We start from the raw sequence: 8532 nt of genomic DNA, 5'->3' as shown, positions 1-8532 counted from the left end.
CGATAGAAGTATATTGGATATACATTGTGTTGATGTGTACTTTACTAGTACTCCTAGTAGCACCAGGGTATTAGATACCGGTTCGGTTGCTAAGTGTTAGTAACTCGAAATAAAAGCTACGGAATAAACGGAGACTAGCTAAAGGTGAGCTGATGATATGTGTTGGAAGTGTTTCCAATGTTGATATAATCAAATATCGTACGCTCCTTCTACCATCGAGATTGGTGTTTGTGTTGAGCATAGACATGATTGGATTATGTCTATCGCAATACGGTTATTCATTTAAGGAGAATAATGGTTACTCTGTTTATTTGAATAATACCTTCAATGGTCTTGCACCTAAAATGAATGGTTTATTGAATCTCGATCGTAGTGATACACATGTTCATGCCAAAAGATAGTAATGATAGTACCACCTACTTGTGGCACTGCCACGTAAGTCATATCGGTATAAAACGCATGAAGAAGCTCCATGTTGATGGATCTTTGGGCTCACTGTTTTTGAAAGGTTTGAGACATGCGAACCATGTCTATTGGTGTATATGCATGAAGAAACTCCATGCAAATGGACCGTTTGGACTCACTTGATTTTGAATCACTTGAGACATGCAAATCATACCACATGGGCAAGATGACTGAAAGCCTCGTTTTCAGTAAAATGGAACTAGAAAGCAACTTGTTGGAAGTAATACATTTTGATGTGTGCAGTCCAATGAGTGCTGAGGCATGTAGTGGATATCGTTATGTTCTTACTTCACAGATGATTTGAGTAGATGTTGAGTATATTTACTTGATGAATCACGAGTCTGAATTATTGAAAGGTTCAAGTAATTTCAGGGTGAAGTTGAAAGATCGTCGTGACAAGAGGATAAAATATCTATGATATGATCATAGAGATGAATATCTGAATTACGAGTTTGGCACAGAATTGAGACATTGTGGAAATTGTTTCACAACTAATACAGCCTGGAACACCATAGTGTGATGGTGTGTCCGAACATCATAACTGCACCCTATTGGATATGATGCATACCATGATGTCTCTTATCGAATTACCACGATAGTTTATGGGTTAGGCATTAGAGACAACCACATTCACTTTAAATAGGGCACCACGTAATTCCGATGAGATGACACCGTATGAACTATGGTTTAGAGAAACCTAAGCTGTCATTTCTTAAAAGTTTGGGGCTGCGACGCTTATGTGAAAAGTTTCAGGCCGATAAGCTCGAACCCAAAGCGGATAAATGCATCTTCATAGGACAACCCAAAAACAGTTGGGTATACCTCCTGTCTCAGATCCGAAAGCAATAAGGGATTGTTTCTAGAATCGGGTCCTTTCTCGAGGAAAAGTTTCTCTCGAAAGAATTGAGTGGGAGGATGGTGGAGACTTGATGAGGTTATTGAACCGTCTCTTCAACTAGTGTGTGGCAGGGCACAAGGAGTTGTTCCTGTGGCACCTACACCAATTGAAGTGGAAGCTTATGATAGTGATCATGAAACTTCAGATCAAGTCACTACCAAACCTCGTGGGAGGACAAGGATGCGTACTACTTCAAAGTGGTACGTAACCCTGTCTTGGAAGTCATGTTGCTAGACAACAATGAACCTACGAGCTATGGAGAAGCGATGGTGGGCCCGGATTCCGATAAATGGCTCGAGGCCATAATAATCCGAGAGAGGATCCATGTATGAAAACAAAGTGTAGACTTTGGAAGAACTACTTGATGGTCGTAAGGCTGTTAGGTACATATGGATTTTAAAAGGAAGACGGACAATGATGGTAAGTGTCACCATTAAGAAAGCTCGACTTGTCGTTAAGATGTTTTCTGACAAGTTCAAGGAGTTGACTACGGTGAGATTTTCTCACTCGTAGCGATGCTAAGAGTCTGTTGGAATTATATTAGCGATTACTGCATTATTTATGAAATCTTGCAGATAGGATGTCAAAACATTGTTTCCTCGACGATTTTCTTGAGGAAAGGTTGTATGTGATACAACCGAAAGGTTTTGTCAATCCTGAAAAGATGCTAATAAGGATGCAAAGCTCCAGCAATCCTTCTGAGGACTGGAGTGAGCATCTCGGAGTTGGAATGTACACTTTGATGAGATGATCAAAGATTTTGGGTTTATACAAAGTTTATGAGAAACTTGTATTTCCAAAGAAGTGAGTGGGAGCACTATAGAATTTCTGAAATATATGTTGTTGACATATTGTTGATCAGAAATGACGTAGAATTTCTGGAAAGCATATAGGGTTATTTGGAAAGTTTCAATGGAAAGCCTGGATTAAGCTACTTGAACATTGAGCATCAAGATCTATAAGGATAGATCAAAACGCTTAATGGTACTTTCAAATGAGCACATACCTTGACATGATCTTGAAGGTGTTCAAGATGGATCAGTCAAAGAAGGAGTTCTTGCCTGAGTTGTAAGGTATGAAGTTAAGACTTAAAGCTCGACCACGGCAGAATAGAGAGAAAGGACGAAGGTCGTCCCCTATGCTTTTGTCATAGGCACTATACGATATGCCATGCTGAGTACCGCACCTGATGTGCGCCTTGCCACATATCTGGCAAGAGGGTACAAAGGTAATCTAGGAGTAGATCACCAGATAGCGGTCTAAATTATCCTTAGAGGAATAAGGATATGTTTCTCGGTTATGGAGGTGATAAAGAGTTCGACGTAAAGAGTTACATCGATGCAAGCTTAACACCTATCCGGATAGCTCTGAGTAGAGATACCGGATACATATAATGGAGCAACAATTTAGAATAGCTCCAACTAGAACAGTTATTTGGATTAGCTCCAAATAGAACGTGGTAGCTACATCTAGGAGATGAATAGAGATTTGTAAAGCACACACGGATCTGAAAGGTTCAGACCCGTTGACTAAAACCTCTCTCACAAGCAACATGATCAAACCCAGAACTCTTTGGGTGTTAGTCACATGGCGATGTGACCTGTGAGTGTTAATCACATGGCGATGTGAACTAGATTATTGACTCTAGTGCAAGTGGGAGACTGTTGGAAATATGCCCTAGAGGCAATAATAAATTAGATTATTATTATATTTCCTTGTTCATGATAATCGTTTATTATCCATGCTATAATTGTATTGATAGGAAACTCAGATACATGTGTGGATACATAGACAACACCATGTCCCTAGTAGCCTCTAGTTGACTAGCTCGTTGATCAATAGATGGTTATGGTTTCCTAACCATGGACATTGGATGTCGTTGATAACGGGATCACATCATTAGGAGAATGATGTGATGGACAAGACCCAATCCTAAGCATAGCACTAGATCGTGTAGTTCGTATGCTAAAGCTTTTCTAATGTCAAGTATCATTTCCTTAGACCATGAGATTGTGCAACTCCCGGATACCGTAGGAGTGCTTTGGGTGTGCCAAACGTCACAACGTAACTGGGTGGCTATAAAGGTACACTACAGGTATGTCCGAAAGTGTCTGTTGGGTTGGCACGAATCGAGACTGGGATTTGTCACTCCGTGTAAATGGAGAGGTATCTCTGGGCCCACTCGGTAGGACATCATCATAATGTGCACAATGTGACCAAGGAGTTGATCACGGGATGATGTGTTACGGAACGAGTAAAGAGACTTGCCGATAACGAGATTGAACAAGGTATCGGGATACCGACGATCGAATCTCGGCAAGTACACAATACCGCTAGACAAGGGATTTGTATACGGGATTGATTGTCCTTGAACATCGTGGTTCCGATGAGATCATCGTGGAACATGTGGGAGCCAACATGGTATCCAGATCCCTGTTGGGTTATTGACCGGAGAACGTCTCGGTCATGTCTGCATGTCTCCGAACCGTAGGTCTACACACTTAAGGTTCGATGACGCTAGGGTTGTAAAGGAAGTTTGTATGTGGTTACCGAATGTTGTTCGGAGTCCCGGATGAGATCCCGGACGTCACGAGGAGTTCCGGATGGTCCGGAGGTAAAGATTTATATATAGGAAGTCCTATTTCGGCCATCGGGGCAAGTTTCGGGGTCATCGGTATTGTACCGGGACCACCGGAAGGGTCCCGGGGGCCCACCGGGTGGGGCCACCTATCCCGGAGGGTCCCATGGGCTGAAGTGAGAAGGGATCCAGCCCAAAGTGGGCTGGGGCGCCACTTCCCCTAGGGCCCATGCGCCTAGGGTGAAAGGGGAAACCCTAAGGAAGAGTCCCAAGGAGGGAAGGCACCTCCTAGGTGCCTTGGGGGGGGAGGACTCCTCCCCTGGCCGCCGCCCCCTTGGAGATTGGATCTCCTAGGGGCTGGCGCACCCCCCCTTGGGATCCCTATATATAGTGGGGTAGGAGGGCCTCTCAAACACACCTTTTGCCTTTGGTGCAGCCCCTCCCTCTCTCCCAAGTTCTTCTCCTCTTCTGCGGTGCTTGGCGAAGCCCTGCAGGATTGCCACGCTCCTCCATCACCACCACGCCGTTGTGCTGCTGCTGGATGGAGTCTTCCTCAACCTCTCCCTCTCTCCTTGCTGGATCAAGGCATGGGAGACGTCACCGGGCTGTACGTGTGTTGAACGCGGAGGTGCCGTGCGTTCGGCACTTGGTCATCGGTGATTTGAATCACGACGAGTACGACTCCATCAACCCCGTTCACTTGAACGCTTCCGCTTAGCGATCTACAAGGGTATGTAGATGCACTCTCCTTCCCCTCGTTGCTGGTCTCTCCATAGATAGATCTTGGTGACACGTAGGAAAATTTTGAATTTCTGCTACGTTCCCCAACATCTACTCCCAAGTCTATGCGCAACACTGCTCACTCCAATCCAAGACCAAGTGACCAGAAGCCACAAGCACCTATGGAGGCGATGGACGCGAGCGGCAGTCGGCTGTGCCAAATCATCCAAGGCGCCGGCCTGCGGCCCCGCACCGTGCAGCGTTTCCAGACGGTGCTGGCGACCGCAGGCATCGTAGCCCTCCGACGCCGGCTTCGCCTCTCGCATGGACGATATGATGGTCAACTCCATCCGCAAGTTCACCGCCGTCAAGAAGCGCGCGGACGACCTTGCCGTACTGCTCCAGCCCGCGTGCCCAGGCTCCTCATTGCCTGCCACCCTCATCGGCCTCCATGGTGACGAACTCTTTCAAGCCCTGGTGGCCCTGCAGGTGCCGGAGGTCGCGACGAAGAATGTGCACCTCGAGGCCGCGCTCGCCGCGCAGCGCCTCGCCATGCAAGAAACGTCGACCTGCACATCCACGTCTACGAGGAAATCGTCTACATAGGCCACTACAAGGCAAGCGAGGACAGAAAGACGTTGGCCTTCTTCCAGCGGCTGGAATCTTTGGACGCCATTGTTCAGAAGCACGTCGACCTGGCCACGAAAGCCGCTGCTACTTAGGCGCCGTTCGGTGGGCCGGCGCCCTGAGTCGAGGAGGTGGACGTCGTCGATGGATGCATCTCTTCTTCTTGCCTCCTGTAACCAGCACTGCATCGCCTCGTGGCCTTAATGTTTTATTAGTATAGTACTCCCTTCGTTCCCAAATATAAGTCTTTCTAAAGATTCCAGCAAGTGACTACTACATACGGAGCAAAATGAGTGAATCTACACTCTAAACTATGTCTACATACATCTGTATGTTGTATTCCATTTGAAATAGTATCTAAAAAGGCTTATATTTATGAACGGAGGGAGCATATGGCATTTTTATTCCAGTCGTAACGTTTTCACTGTGAGGTGGGGCCGCAGTTGAGCAAACCCACCGCCCACCGGGCGTCGGCGAGTTTAGAATTAGAAGAGAGAAACGAGGGAGGAGAGCTAGCTGTAGCACGGACGCTGTTGTCAGATGGGACTCGTGTTTATAGAATAGGAGTACTGAGCACTCGTGCCTCTTTTTTTTAGGGAAAAATTAGTCGTATGTCTAGTACCACTAGTTGGGTGCGTGCGACCTATAGCTGTCATCACTTTAGGTCTCCTTTTCGAACCGCGGCTACGCTTCACAGTACATATTATTTCACGCATTTATCCTCCTATATGTACTCCTAGGCTATTTCCACGTGCTCCCATTTCGCCGACATGTGGGACATAGAGCATCTGGGTCATAGTGCATGCACGACTCGGAGCATATGCCGGGGTACTTTACATTTCAGACCTCACGAATTACATGCAAACCCCCCGCAGAAGAATAAATAAATGAATGAATTACTACATGAAACCGGATTATTTTCGTGGAAACCGGAGCACGTTCATTAAATTTTGGACATAACACGTTTATAAAAAATGACCGGACCGAAACCAGTCTAAGGGCCTCTTTGATTTTTCCGCAAAAAAGGGCCTCTTTGATTCGCAGGATACTGAAAACACAGGAATGGGGAAAGTATGATGGCGATGAACCGAGACGAGGAGAACTCTAACTCAGTTAGAGGTTAGAGTTAGATTCTAACCCTGAACTAACTCTAAACCAAAGAGGTGTATGGATGGCAGGGTTAGATTGACAATAAATGCTCTATCTCAATCATTTGACTACTTTGGACCCTATTTCCTGCCGGATTTGGAGGGTGCTTGGATACGTTTTAGTTCCATGACTAAAAGTATGGGACTAAAACATGCTAGCCTCACCCATGCTTGGATCCAAATACTAAAAGACTAAAATCAAGTTAATGAGCATTTATTATCCTCCAAACCCTCCAATCCAGAACTCGCCTGTGTTAAAGGAGAGGAGTTAAATGAGAGAGAGAGGACTAATCCACATTTTAGTAGGGGTACCCCTGACTAAAATAATTTAGTCTCAAGACTAGTTTTAGCCCCTCTTTAGTCAGGGGTGCTTGGAACTTTAGCCTCTTAAAGAGACTATTTTTAGTCAGACTAAAATAAGTCCCTTGGATCCAAGCACCCTCTTGGTGTGGCCGGCTCTTCTGTGGCCTCCTCCCGCTCACAATTGACATAAACGAACCATCTATACAAATCAAGCATGCAAAACATGATAATTTTTACTTTGTCCATACAAATGAGATATCCCACTTAAACATACAAGTCGTCAATCAAGCTTCACAAAAAAACACTTCATGAAACAAAGAATGAGCTAACTCATCACGGAAGTCATTCACGATAGGGAGGGAGCCCGGAGCCCCTCACGCACCGAGGGAGGAGCTCGCCATCGTCGCTCTGGAGGAAGGCTCTGTAGAGCCCAAGCCCCGGGAACCCCTCCGACGCGCCCTTGCGAGTTGAGGTCGACACCGGCATGGGTAGCAGGGCCGCTTGCCGCCGACTGGGAACTTAATCTTTGGGCCTCTAGAAATAATGCAAGCCTGTAACTAAAACCTAGAAAGGTGAACTGAATCTTTGGGCCTCTAGAAATAATGCAAGCCTGAAACTGAAATACCTAGAAAGGTGAACTGAATCTTTGGGCCTCTAGAAATAATGCAAGCCTGAAACTGAAAATACCTAGAAAGGTGAACTGAATCTTTGGGCCTCTAGAAATAATGCAAGCCTGAAACTGAAATACCTAGAAAGGTGAACTGAATCTTTGGGCCTCTAGAAATAATGCAAGCCTGAAATTGAAATACCTAGAAAGGTGAACTGAATCTTTGGGCCTCTAGAAATAATGCAAGCCTGAAATTGAAATACCTAGAAAGGTGACCTGAATCTTTGGGCATCTAGAAAGATTTATTACCTCCTGAAGCAGCATCAAACAATTCCATGCGTGCACCACAAATCTATACCAAGTTTGATCAAGATCTACTTTTCCAAATCAGAATTAGCGCTAGAGCAAGCAAGATCAATGATCTGGCCGTGAGACAGAGAAGGAACGAACAAACTCACCCCTCTCGCGACCTCCCTGGTAGATGCGCCGCCGCCGCGCACGACAGAGAGAGAAAAAGACTGGTGAAGGGGGAGCGGGGCGACCTTCGAAGGCCGAAGGGAGAGGGCGGCTGGAGTAGGGTGGCAGAGGCCGGAAGGAGAGGGCGGGCGGCCCTGTGGGGAATAGAGAGGAGTCGTGCGAGAGGGGGGAGCGATCTGGTGCGGGCAGGGGAGATTTTTTTAGTTCTCTTTTAGTGGGCCCGAGGATAACTAACCCAATTAGAACCTCTCCACCGGGCTAGTTTTTTTAGCTGGGTTAGAGCAAACTAGCTCAAACTAACCCCTCTTGTTTTGATAATTTGAGGCTATTTCAACCCAAACTAGCTCTAACTCAGGTATCCAAACAAAGAGGAGTGTTACTATACATGCTAAAGTGTGGACCGTAGCACATTGTTTTTTATGGCCATATCACCACATTGTTTTCTACTGCTGGTTCACTGGGCTACCATGGTTCGCACTGCTGGTTCACTGGGCTGCCGTGGTTCGCACTCTTCCGACCTGAGTAGTACTCCCTCCGTTCCTAAATATAAGTCTTCGTAGATATTTCACTGTGGACCACATACAAATGTATATATATGCATTTTATGTGTAGATTCACTCATTTTTCTCCGTATGTGGTCCATAGTGAAATCTCTCCAAAGACTTATATTTAGGAACGGAGGGAGTAGTATAGTACTAGTATATACCGC

Source organism: Triticum urartu, chromosome 2 (genome assembly GCF_003073215.2).
Source record: "Triticum urartu cultivar G1812 chromosome 2, Tu2.1, whole genome shotgun sequence".
In the NCBI taxonomy this organism is placed as follows: Eukaryota; Viridiplantae; Streptophyta; class Magnoliopsida; order Poales; family Poaceae; genus Triticum; species Triticum urartu.
This window is presented reverse-complemented; position numbering follows the sequence as displayed.